The sequence below is a fragment of the Gadus morhua genome, chromosome 13, assembly GCF_902167405.1.
Source record: "Gadus morhua chromosome 13, gadMor3.0, whole genome shotgun sequence".
In the NCBI taxonomy this organism is placed as follows: Eukaryota; Metazoa; Chordata; class Actinopteri; order Gadiformes; family Gadidae; genus Gadus; species Gadus morhua.
In genome coordinates, this window is record NC_044060.1 from 1,871,865 (window position 1) to 1,885,613 (window position 13,749).

The following is a 13,749-nucleotide window of genomic DNA, read 5'->3' on the forward strand; positions in this document are numbered from 1 at the left end:
TGCGGAGCTTAACTCTCCGCTCCGCACTCCAACAAAACAAACACACCCCCCACTCCTGGACAAGGATGAGAAATCAAAGGCAGCGCTGGGAGGAGGCGTTTAGGGCTGGGTGAGATGGTCCTACCAGGCTGGTTTACACACACGCACGCACACACGCGCACGTGGCCGCCGACACACACGCATACACCTACTGACCCACCCACATACACACACAGTAACATATACGCATACGTATACAGAGTTATCTGCACACACACACACACACACACACATGCATGTGCGGTGTCCGACAGTGTCCGTACGTGTCTCCTGACTCTCCTCACTCATTGGTCTCTATGCCAACCAGTCTCCGTAGCGACCAAAGAAGCTTTCTTAAAGAGACCAAACTGTGTCAATTCAGGTGGAGGAACGAATTTCAATTTGAACGCACAACCGTGACACGTGCACTTAAACACACACACACACACACACACACACACACACACACACACACACACACACACACATAAACACTCACAAACCGAAACCAGGTTTCTATCAATCATTCAAGGTTTGTAGTAAAGTGCATTCCATCATGTGAATGTGCAACAAAATCTATATTTTACTGTGTGTGTTTGCTGATGTGCACACGTATGTGTGTGAATATCTTTCCGGGGGCGTATTTGAGTGTGTGTGTGTGTGTGTGTGTGTGTGTGTGTGTGTGTGTGTGTGTGTGTGTGTGTGTGTGTGTGTGTGTGTGTGTGTGTGTGTGTGTGTGTGTGTGTGTGTGTGTGTGTGTGTGAGCAGCTCTCATAAAGTAGGTCAGAAATCTCAGGCAGGTTGTCTGCTACACTTAACACACACCTCAAAACACACAAACACACACACACACACACACACAATTACAGATGCAAACACACACACACACACACACACACACACACACACACACACACACACACACACACACACACACACACACACACACACACCACCTCAAAACACAAAGCAGCCCATCGTCTCTGATGTGTGGCTCCCTTCAGTCAACTCATAGCTCTCATGCTAATCCATTAGCCTCTGTGGTACTTCTAGAGGAGAGCTACACACGCGGTGTGGGTTGTGTGTGTGTGTGTCTATGTTTGTGGGTCTGTGTGTGTCTGTGTCTGTCTGTGTGTGTGTGTGTGTGTGTGGGGCGCTCCTAGAGGACAGCTACACACGTCAGCCGCCGTTCATATAGCGTTCATTAATAATAAAGGAGCGCTTCATTACAGATGAAGAGGGGAATTATGGGGCAGAGAGAGGGGGCAGTGAGAGAGAGAGAGATAGAGCTAGGGGAGAGAGAGGTAGGGGAGAGAAATGGAGAGAGAGAGGCAGGGGAGAGAGAGGGAGAGAGAGAGTGGTAGGGGAGAGAGAGGGAGAGAGAGAGGTAGGGAAGAGAGAGGTAGGGGAGAGAAATGGAGAGAGAGAGGCAGGGGAGAGAGAGGGAGAGAGAGAGTGGTAGGGGAGAGGGAGAGAGAGAGTGGTAGGGGAGAGAGAGGGAGAGGGAGAGAGAGAGAGAGACGGCAGTGAGGGAGAGTTAGGAAGGGGAGAGAGGTAGGAAATAAGAGGGAGAGAGAGAGAGAGGGAGAGAGAGGTAGGAGAGAGAGAGGTAGGAGAGAGGTAGAGGAGTGAGAGAGAGACAGGCAGGAGTTTGTTTTGTGTGTTTAAACGGCTCCTAATCATATTGATTACCTTTCAAATGTGTATTTGTGCGTGTATGAGTGTGAGCGTTACGACAAATCAAGTGGTCTTAATGCAGCATGTTTGAGCGAGGGATAGGGAGCGAGAGAGAGTATGTATGTGCGTGTGTGTATGGCTGTGTGAGAGTGTGTTTATGAATGTGTAAAAGAGTCAAACGATATTTTATCCAAAGTCTTTCCTATGCTTTTCGGTTGGAAAGCTAAACCATGCATTCTTCACACACAGACACACAACCAAACAAATCCCAACCCCTGAAAGATTGATTTATTGTTTATCCGCGTCCTTGTAGAAAGACAGTACACAAGGAGACACACACACACACACACACACACACACACACACACACACACACTGTGTGTGTGTGTCCCTTGTGTGTTTAGTGTTACAACTTCAGTGGTGCAACGTAACAAAAGTGGAAATATTGTGTATGTTTGTTATTATTTGTTTGTGTGTGTGCGGTGTCTGTCTGTGTGTGGCGTGTGTGTATGTCTGTGTGGGGGTGAGTGTGTGTGTGTGTGTGTGTGTGTGTGTGTGTGTGTGTGTGTGTGTGTGTGTGTGTGTGTGTGTGTGTGTGTGTGTGTGTGTGTGTGTGTGTGTGTGTGAGGGTCGCGCCCCAATGTCCATTATATAAATGGCCCATGGTAACACAGCCGTGTTCCCCGTCCACACAGACCCCCTGAATCAATCCCTCAGAGAGCAGTCAGTGTGGATCCGTCCCGCGACAACACACTCCGGCTTCCAGGCCTCCAACGCACCGTCCTGAAGTTCTACTCTCTCAATTATTAAACGCACCGAGGGAATTCTAAAGACGTAATCCTTTTTCGCCAATTTGGAATCCTGCAAAGAGAGTTTCCTTGTGATCGTGGGATTGGAATTATTCAGTCAGTTCCAGAACCAAATGGAACACCGACCGTATTGTTTGTATTCTGCACATGGAATGTTGCAGTCGCCCAATTAGAATTCAGCAACTGTACCGGTTAATCCTACCCGGTAACATCAACGCTCAAACACAACGGGTCGTTTTTAAAGCCTGTATCTGTTCTGCTACTTCCTGTCCTCCCCGGGGAGTCGACGGGAGAAGAGCTCGCTGCGGAAACAGCCAGCGTGTAACACAACAAAAGAAGAGTATCAACCCGAGAGAGGGAGGAGAAGATACACAGAGAGAGAGAGGGAGGGAAAGAGAGGCTCATCTGTTCTGGCAGTATGAGGATGCTGGTGTCAAGACAATTAAACACTGAAATGAATATGATGGCAGAGAGGAGGGAGGGAGAGAGGGAGAGGGGGAGGGAGAGAGGGAGAGAGAGAAATATGTCTCTACAAGGCCAAACAATATATCAATGTATTGGATTTATGACCTGGTGGGCAGGTCTGATTGGTTCTGGCTTGCGACTCATTTTCCTGGAAGATGATTGGATTAAACAGTGAGTCTACTGCTCATCCCTGGAAGCTGATTGGATTAAAACGGCACCCGGAAGATTTCAACAGTGTCCCAGGGTAAAGGTCAACAAGGTCGAGGCCAAGGACGGAACCACCTGTTAGACAGAGAGTGTGTGCGTGTCTGTGTGTGCGTGTCTGTGTGTGCGCATGTGTGTGTGCGCTAACAAGAGAGAACGACAGCGAAAGAGAGATGGTGAGAGAGTGAATGAATCAAAACAATAGAGGGAAGGCTGAGAGAGAAAGTTTACTTCTACCGTTTGTTTTACAGCTGCAAAGTTCACACATTACCATTCTAGCACTAACACCAATAAAATAATATTACTGGCAGATTGTCCCTATCTGCAAAAAATATGCAGCATTATATGTAATGCATTAAATTATATCATCCTCATTGTTTGTCTTTTTTGGGTCTTTGTTTGCTTTGACATTGAAACTTATGTTCCCTGTGCCGATAAAGTTATTTTGAAATGTAATTTAATAGAGGGAGAGAGAGAGGGAGAGGGGGAGAGAGAGAGGGAGAGAGAGAGAGAGAGGGAGGGAGAGAGGGAGCGAGGGAGAGAGAGAGAGAGATTGTCACGCCAGACATTGATACGAGTGGCCTATTTTCAGAGACCAAACACAACAGGTTTGGAAACCAGGGGAGAATAGAATTCAATTTGACTAAGAAATGTATACTTAGTAGGTAGGGAGGGACGAACCAGCCGGAAGGAGGGGTTGCGGGGTGGGTGGGGGAGGGGTGGACAGAATGACACAAATAAGCACTAAAGAGGCAAGGAGGGAGAGAGGGAGGGAGACAGAGGGAGGGGCGAGAGGGGGTGAGGAAGTTGAGCGGCAAAGCTTTGCATTGAACCCCTGCCACACACACCAGTGTTCCTGCAAATCACAGTCATTACTGCGACGCGCTAATGTTAGGATGTAGATACTGATGCACAGGATGCTAACGCTAAAGGAGCCGTTGCGTAAACAGCCCTGAAATAGCAGCTATCATGGGGATGCTAGCTTAGCGCTGAAGGCTAAAATCAAACCTTCACAGACTTGGAACGGAGAACATGTCTCCCAGAGTGTGCACACAAACACACACACACACACACACAAGCTCACACACACAAACACGCACACACACACACATAGACGCACACAAACACACACACACACACTACTGTATGCAAAATATATGCAGGTTTATTCCACCAGAAATCAAACAAGGGCTAAGGACAAAACACAAAAGCTTTTATGAATGAAACAGCAAACATCACCTGCTGATTATCAGCCTCACAACGTTTTCCCATTCCATGCTGCGGTTGTGCGTTTGTGTGTTTGTTTTGTGTCTGTATATGGGTACTCGCCCTTTCAGTTCTCAGAAGACTAGATATTCAATATTAAGAGTCAGACGTTGAAGAGCCCCCACACACACACACACACACTCACACCTGCAACACACATTTACATACAATTTACATGCTGTCAGTCAATGTGTAATTTTGTGTGTGTGTGTGTGAACGTGTGTGTCTTTGTGGGTATTTGTGTGTGTGTGTGCCTTGTGTGTTTGTGTGTGTTTGGTTAGGACAGCAGCAAAAAAAAAAGGTTTTGTTCAAAGCGCACAAAACATTATCTGACAGATAGCACACACTCACACAAAGACACACACACACGCACACACACACGCACACACACGAGACACAGAGAGAGATAAAGGGAGGGAGGAGATATTGCGAGGGAGTGAGAGTAGAGTGAAAGAGGAAGAAAGAGAGAGAGAGAGTGAGGGAGAGAGGGGGAGGGAGACGGAGAGAGAGGGGGGGGAGGAAGCGGAAGAGGGGGGGAGGGAGAAGGAGAGAGAGAGGAAGAGAGAGGTAGAGGGGAAGGAGAGAGGGGGAGGGAGAAGGAGAGAGAGGGGGGGCAGAGAGAGGTAGAGAGGGAGAAGGAGAGAGAGAGAGGGGGGAGGGAGAGGGAGGGAGGAAAATGGAAAAAAATAAGGGACGGAGGAGAAAGAGTGAGAGGGAAGGAGAAGGAGAGGGAGGGAGAGGGAGGGAGAGGGAGGGCGACGGAGGGAGAGGGAGGGAGAGGGAGAGGGAGGGAGAGGGAGGAAGCGGAAGAGGGGGGGAGGGAGAAGGAGAGAGAGAGGAAGAGAGAGGTAGAGGGGAAGGAGAGAGGGGGAGGGAGAAGGAGAGAGAGGGGGGGGAGAGAGAGGTAGAGAGGGAGAAGGAGAGAGAGAGAGGGGGGAGGGAGAGGGAGGGAGGAAAATGGAAAAAAATAAGGGACGGAGGAGAAAGAGTGAGAGTGAAGGAGAAGGAGAGGGAGGGAGAGGGAGGGAGAGGGAGGGCGACGGAGGGAGAGGGAGGGAGAGGGAGGGAGACGGAGGGAGAGGGAGGGAGAGGGAGGGAGAGGGAGGGCGACGGAGGGAGAGTGAATTAGAAATGGTCGGGGATCAAACCAAACCCAGCGCCTGTGTTCATGAGATACTCCAAACCCCCACAGTATGCTGTGCGTGTGTGTGCGTGTGTGTCTGTTTCTGTGGGAGGTGTGTGTGTGTGTGTGTGTGTGCGCGTCTAATAGTGTGGAAAAAGTGAGCAAGTCAGAAATACCGTTTGAAAGCACAACATTAAATAAATAAAGCACGCATGAAATATGAACACTCCTCACTGTCTGCCTCCTCTCTCTCTCTCTGTCTCTCTGTCTCTCTCTCTCTCCCCCCTCTCTCTCTCTCTCTCTCTCTCTCTCTCTGTCTCTCTCTCTCTCTCCCCTCTCTCTCTCTCTCTCTCTCTCCACCTCTCTCTCTCTCTCTCTCTCTCTCTCTCTCTCTCTCTCTCTCTCTCTCTCTCTCTCTGTCTCTCTCTCTCTGTCTCTCTCTCTCTCTCTCTCTCTCTCTCTGTCTCTCTCTCTGTCTCTCTCTCTCTCTCTCTCTCTCTCTCTCTCTCTGTCTCTCTCTCTCTCTCTCTCTCTCTCTCTCTCTGTCTCTCTCTCTCTCTCTCTGTGTGTCAGGGTCCCATACAACCCCAACCTCTCTCGCCTCCTCAAGGTGCATCTCCACATCGAAATCAACATCCCATTCTCCCTGCCTCCCGGGGGGGCGGCTTCAGTCAGGTCCTCAGATGAAGAGCCGCCACAAAATATGTTTTAAGCATCGGCTTCTGCTGGTTAACTGAGAGAGAAAGAGAGAGAGAGAGAGAGAGAGGTGTGTGTGTGTGTGTGTGTGTGTGTGTGTGTGTGTGTGTGTGTGTGTGTGTGTGTGTGTGTGTGTGTGTGTGTGTGTGTGTGTTTGAGAGAACGAGAGAGATTCAAAGAGCGAGAGACAGTCAGTGATAAAGGGGGAGTTAATGAGAGGGGGATGAGAGTAATGAGGACTAAATTAGACATTGGAACGCCACGTCCTGTCAGCTCCTGTCACGTCCTGTGGAGTCTGTTCTCAACCTTTATTTTGAAGGACAAAACCTGTACAGGAAAATACTGTCTTACAGGCAGACAGACAGAGACACGTTTAACATTGGAGAGAGCGGGTGAAATAAATCCCCATCCTTCCCAAAGCCTTTTCCTCTGAATATTGACCTCCTTTACAATGCATGAATTCTCTAAGACTTGAAGATGCTGCTCGGTGAAATGCAAATGTAATATTGTTTCGGATCACTCTTTAGCAGAGACTGCTCACAGAACGGAATGGGACAGTCACACTAACAAACGATGCACAACACTTCTCTACACATTCACAACAAAACAAAACCTGTAATACAAAACACCACACGCTAAAACACTTAGAGAAACAATACACTACACTACATGCTAAGAAATACTTAGATCAACAATACACACCACTGCACACTAATGAACAACACTTCATACTATCAAACAACAATTCTACACTACACAACGAAAAAAAAAATAAAAAAAAAATATATATATATATGAAGCTTATTGAAGAGGATTAGATCCACATGTAATTTTTTTTCAAAGTCAGATCTCTGAGAATAAAGTCAGAATTCTAAGATTAAAGTCAGAATCAGCCATAACTAGCTTCTTTCGATGTTTAAAAATAAATATGCAATGTTAAAACGAGGCAGTCAAAGGGACAGGAGATATAAAGCCACTTGTGTTATGACCCTCATCCTTGGGATATCAGCTCCAATGTGTGCTTTTTAACTTTCTCTGAGTCAGGACACTTTGAAATTGTAAGCTAATTGGCAGCTCTGCGGGAGATATATATATATATATATATATATATATATATATATATATATATATATATATATATAGAGAGAGAGAGAGACAGAGAGAGAGAGAGAGAGAGAGAGAGAGAGAGAGAGAGAGAGAGCTTGTACACATTGAAAGACAAATCATTGTTGAAAGGATGACAGGAAGGAGGGGGGGAGAGACTGAGAGAGAGACTGCCTGAAAGAGGGTAATGAGAAAGATAAGATAGTATGTTAGTTTGGGTGTGTGTGTGTGTGTGTATGTCTGTATGCATGTGTGTTTATGCATGTGTATGTGCATGAGTGTGTGTAGGCATGTGTGTGCCGACATTTATGTCTTGGTTTGTTTATGCATGTGTGCGTGCATGTGTATGTATGTGTGTTTATGCGTTTATGTGTCTTTGTGTGTGAATGCATATGTGTGTGTGTGTGTGCATGCGTTTGTGTGCATGTGTATAGGCTCAGCATGGTGTGCTGTATCACCTGCAAGAGGAATGGGGGAAGACTGTAGATACAGGCCAGGGGACAACCTTGGGAAAGCATCAACACTACAGAATAAAACCAGGGGGGGGGGGAGGAGGGACCAGGGAGAGGAGTAGAGGAGAGCTCTGTTTGTTAGCATCGATGAGGACGGAAGAAACACTGACTCAGAAACCACCGCTTACTAGGGGCAGGAGAGTCTCGTGCTAAAGTGTCCCCAGCTGCAAACATACTGAGTAGGATCCCCAATGGCCTCATTCCTAAACCCCAACCGGATTTAACGACCTGTATCTGACTGCACTGAGGTGACATGTGGCTCAGGAGGTAGAGCAGGTTGACTTGTAACCGGAATGTTGCTGGTTCGATCCCCGGCTCCTCCTAGCTGAGCGTCGAGGTGTCCCTGAGCGAGACGCCTCTCCCCGACTGCTCCTGACGAGCTGGTTGTCGCCTTGTGTGGTTGACACCGCCGTCAATGTGTGCATGAATGGATGAATGTGAGGCAACGTTGTAAAGTGCTTTGAGTGGCCACTGGGTAGAAAAGCGCTGTATAAATGCAGTCCATTAACCATTTAAACCCACTGCTCGGGGCTTTGGATAAACAGTACAGTGAACAGTATTCCTAACGATGCAAACATGACACTGCTGAATTTGATATAAGTCAGAGAGAAAATTAGAGTTAAATAGACCAGCTATAATACCGTGACATGGGAGGTAATCAGTCTCTCTAATGTTATTGAACCCATCATTAAAGATTGATCATGTTGGTGTTGAGTGGGGACAGGGGAGATGGAACGAATGAATAAGTAGTAGTAATGGTAGTCTAAGTCTCAGCGCATTTTTTAGAGGAAGGAGTCTTGTTTTGACATGAGGGCCCTCTCCGCTCTGAAGTACGGCTCCGAATGCCAGAGGATTTAAACGGAAACAACTCTTCAGGAAGTTTAAACCAGTTCTAACCAGCAGCACTGACAGGCCCAAGCCAGGTCTGTTATGGGAGCTTAGGAGCTCAGAGAAAGACTGGTATGAACCGATATGGACACATTCCTGCACACTGAGATGTGCAATGTACATGAGCAGTGCATGTACATCCGTGCACTGATAGAAAATACATTCTACGCAAAATCAGTGAAAGGTGATTTTAAACATCATTTTAAAATTAAATGACAGACTCTGTTTAGCCTTGTAAACACTATCTACTAACAAATATTATCAGCATGTGCATTTCAACCACAAAACGATTGATAACCACCATCATCATCAAAATGCATCAATAGATTTGGGCAATTGGTTAGCACATTAGCTTGCAGCGTGCTTGCATGTACCGCAAAAGCGTGCAGTGTGCTAGCAGTTTGTTAGCATGAAACATAATATCATAGCACTTTTTTGCATGTTACCATTTAGTATATTAGCATATTAGCGTATTAGCAATTATTATTATTAGTGTGTGGCATGTAAGCATGTGGATACGTCTCCAGGTAGGGTTCTGCATCCGGCCAGAGAAACAGAAGTGTTAACCAGGAGTGGGGAGGTCGTCTGAACCACACCTCCACACACAGCTGAACCGAGGTAACAGACCAGAGGCCAAGCACCGGGTCAAAGGTCACAGCATGCTCCACCATCATGAAGGAATGTGGAATATCCCCAAGAGAGTAGTAAGAACAACTGCGTCTTAATGAATGCGCTGTGTGTGTGTGTGTGTGTGTGTGTGTGTGTGTGTGTGTGTGTGTGTGTGTGTGTGTGTGTGTGTGTGTGTGTGTGTGTGTGTGTGTGTGTGTGTGTGTGTGTGTGTGTGTTATATGAGGTGAGGTGTCAGCTGTATAAGCTGACTGAGGTGGGGCGCGTGCCTCATATTAAAGAGAACAGCTGTTAGAGAGAGAGAGAGGGAGAGAGAGAGTAAGAGACAGAGAGAAAGAGAGAGGGAGAGAGAGAGAGTAAGAGACAGAGAGAGAGAGAGGGAGAGAGAGGGAGAGAGAGAGAGAGAGAGAGTCCGACAGAAATAGAGAGAGGGAGATAAAGACAAGAGGCACAGAGAGAAAGAGGGTGTGTAATCAACAGAGAGAGAGGGAAATGGACACATCTTGGAGACTTGCCAAAGACAGGGAAAGAGGGAGAGAGAGAGCTCAAGATCAGATTTAAGGAGAGCGAGAGAGAGAGAGAGAGAGAGAGAGAGAGAGAGAGAGAGAGAGAGAGAGAGAGAGAGAGAGAGAGAGAGAGAGAGAGAGAGAGGGAGAGGGAGAGGGAGAGAGAGAGGGGGGGGAGAGAGAGAGAGAGAGAGAGAGAGAGGTGCTAAGAAAAGGCTGACGCCGCCCAGCCAAGAGGAATTCCTGCCGCGGGAGGAATGATTGATATGATCCTGATGACATCATCAACACGTCAATGCTGGACACTTCACAGAAGTGTGAAGTGTGAAGTGTGTGCACGTGTGTTTGTGTGTGTGTGTGGTTTGTGTGTGTATGTGGGTAAAGGGGGAGGGAAGTTAAAGTTCAAGTGTGGCAGAGCAGGTCAGGCAGCTATAGGCCCGCGGCCCCTGTAGACCTCATTAATCTAAACACACACACACACACACACACACACACACACACACACACACAGACCCCCACACACACACACACACACACACACACACACACACACACACACACACAGACCCACACACACAGACCCATACACACACAGACAGACAGACAGACAGACAGACAGACAGACAGACACACACGCACACAGACAGACACACAAACACACACACACACACACACACACAGACCCACACACACAGACCCACACACACACAGACAGACAGACAGACAGACAGACAGACAGACGCACACATACGCACACACACACACCCACACACACATGCACACACAAACACACTCACAAACACACACACACACATACACACCAAACACACACTCTCCGTTTTGCGTGGACACAGCGCTAAACTTCCATGAGGCATAACCAAAACACACATTATTTAAATGAACTCCTGCCTCACCGAGTCTCCGACAGCGACCGTGGAGAGAAACAAAGGAGCCCGCTGATGGTTTAAGTGCCCCCCGCTGTGCATGCGGTGCTTTGAGCTCTCGAGAGTCCCCTCCATGAGTCATCACGCGCGTATACAACCACCCTACCTGGATCATGTGTCAACATGTGTCTATAACTGAGTCTCCGATCCGGGGGGGGGGGGTCTCGCACTGGATGCTCCGTCCGCAGACATTCCCTGTTCTATAAATTGTGAACTATAACTTTCAAGGAGAGCCCCCACACTGACGCCAACCGGACGGCGAACACGGCTTCAACTCCCACCCTGAAACCTAACCCAGCCCGGAGCTCCCTGGACCGTCTGCTGTCACTTACATTAACATTCAGGGCATTTAGCAGACATTTGTCATAAGAAGTGCAACAATATATCGCTGTCGGTACAGTAAAGATGTTCATAGAACCAAGTGCAAGTTCTAACAATCGCTAGGCTAACCCATTCTCCGTGTACAGCAGTGATAACAGCTACTGCAGATGCTACCCAATTCAGTACTATGAATAAGTGCAATGAAGATTAAGTGCCTGCAATAAGTGCGTACATCAAGTGCCAGGGAAGGGGCTGGATGGCTATGCAGAGTCGAGGTGAACTCTGAACAGGTGGGTTTTGAGTCTGTCTACCCAAATGTCTGCTTTATTACATTTTGAGTCAGGACACGACTGAAATTTTAAGAAACTAATTGGCGAGAGGGAGAGAGGGAGAGAGGGAGAGAGAGAGAGAGAGAGAGAGAGAGAGAGAGAGAGAGAGAGAGAGAGAGAGAGAGAGAGAGAGAGAGAGAGAGAGAGAGAGAGAGAGAGAGAGAGAGAGAGAGAGAGAGAGAGAGAGAGAGAGAGAGAGAGAGAGAGAGAGTGTGTGTGTGTGCATGTCCGTGTGTGTAGGCTGTACTTTTGCCTGGTCCACAGCATGGCGTTGTACTGTGTACGGTGCATTGTGTTGTACGTATGACGCTTGGTGGAATGAACCCAGCCAACGGTGCTGAGAAGGTGGCTCAGCTGCTGGTGGAGTGAATCCCCTCCCCGCCCTTTAAACCTTTTTAACCTTGTTATTATTGTTTGATTCAACAATACGAGGGTCACAGTTAACCAGACGTTCTGCGCGGTAACCAGGCAACCCGGTGAATGGGGAACATAGGGAACGCAATCGCTCGCTATTGTGTTGTTAAACACAGATGAGACCGAATGGGAGAAACACTGGCTCGCGTCAAAGGTTGCGTTTTTCACAAATTGCATTCGCTCAACTGAAATTTGCACGGTAAGAGGTCTACGTCTTACCAAACGAACACACGAAAGTGCACACTCACCAGCATACACAGGCAAGCACGCAAGTGCACATAAACGCGCGCACTAGGGCTGTGGGTAAACGATTATTTATTAAACGATTAATCGGGCGATTATTTCATCGATTAGTCGACTAATCTAATGACTAATTGGATGGTTATCTATTTCTGTTGCTCGATTAATAAAAACCATAATGTATCTCAAATAAATACCAAAAAATTCTTAATAATATACTTTATTTAACAACAGTTTTGCACAGCAAAAAACCTTCTGCTTTACACAAAATAAAATAAATAAAATAGTTTCACTGTTATACAAAATGAAAGGCCAGCCGTGCTCAAATCTGCCAGTGTGAGTGTGGCCAGTCTGGCCAGGCCGGGCCAATTTGGCCACTTGGGAGAGGTGTGCTGCTACGGTACGGGCCGCTACGGTACAGATGCTAATGAGCCGACACGCGCAGTCGCGCACACGCATGGCTACGCAACCTGAGCTGGATGACGTATAGTCCATGCGACGACCACGGACATAATAAAGGCGACGAGCCTTCTTTCCCATTAAACGGTAAACATGTATCCAAATAAGCAACAGACTCAGCAAAGTGCGAACTGTGTTCTCTGTGTTGTTGTCCATTGTCCACGAAAATCGGCGACGGAGAAATTTGACGTTGACGAGTTTTTGACGTCGACACGTCGACGTCATCGACGCGTCGCTACAGCTCTAGCTCGCACGCACGCACGCACGCACACACACACATGAATTCATAGAGAGTGGATTACCAAACTATGTTTTTTTTCTGTGCATAACGTCTAAGGTTTAAAGCGTCTCTTCTTTAAGTTATGTTGTCTAAGGCCATCTGGCAAAGGACAAATATCTCCATGACAACCAGACAGCATCCTCATATGACAGGAGGATAGCCCTTGGAACTCATCGTCGTCATGGCGATAACGGTTTCTGTTCAACAGACAAGGTCAACAACTTCTTGCCTTAAGGTCATTCCATCAGACACAAGCTGAGGAAGATGATGAAGAAGATGAGGAAGACGAAGAGGTGGAGGCGGAGGAAGAGAAACAGTTGGAGATGAGGAAGATGAGAAGGACGAAAAAGAGAGGATGAGAGGTGGAAGAGAAGGTGGTTGAGGAGGCGATGAGGAGAGGTGGAAGATGAGGAGGAGGAGGAGGTGGTTGAGGAGGCGATGAGGAGAGGTGGAAGATGAGGAGGAAGAGGAGGTGGTTGAGGAGGCGATGAGGAGAGGTGGAAGATGAGGAGGAAGAGGAGGAACGGGGGAAGAGGCAGTGTCTGTAGGATTAACAGTTTGTAGGCACTCCCACTCCTTTCCTCTCTCTCTCCAACTTGTTAACTCTCCTTCTACCTATACCTCTCTCTTTTTTTTAACTCTGTCTACCTCCCTTCCTAATTCAACAACATCTTCAGCAAGCTCTTATTTCATTTAGAGTGTGTTTGTGTGCGTGTGTGTATATTTGTGTGTGTTTGTCTGCATCACTATTAAAACGTCTCTCACTGAAGGTGACCCCATGATTTATGTCTGTTATAAACACACACACACACACACACACACACACACACACACACACACACACACACACACACACACACACACACC

The 13,749-nt window shown here is 47.5% G+C and overlaps 1 protein-coding gene across 1 annotated transcript in view; it reads right to left on the reverse strand.

The window, feature by feature from the left end:
- pcbp4 (poly(rC) binding protein 4) overlaps window positions 1-13,749 on the reverse strand; it is a 77,419-nt gene that overhangs the window by 34,929 nt on the left and 28,741 nt on the right. The window lies entirely within an intron of this gene.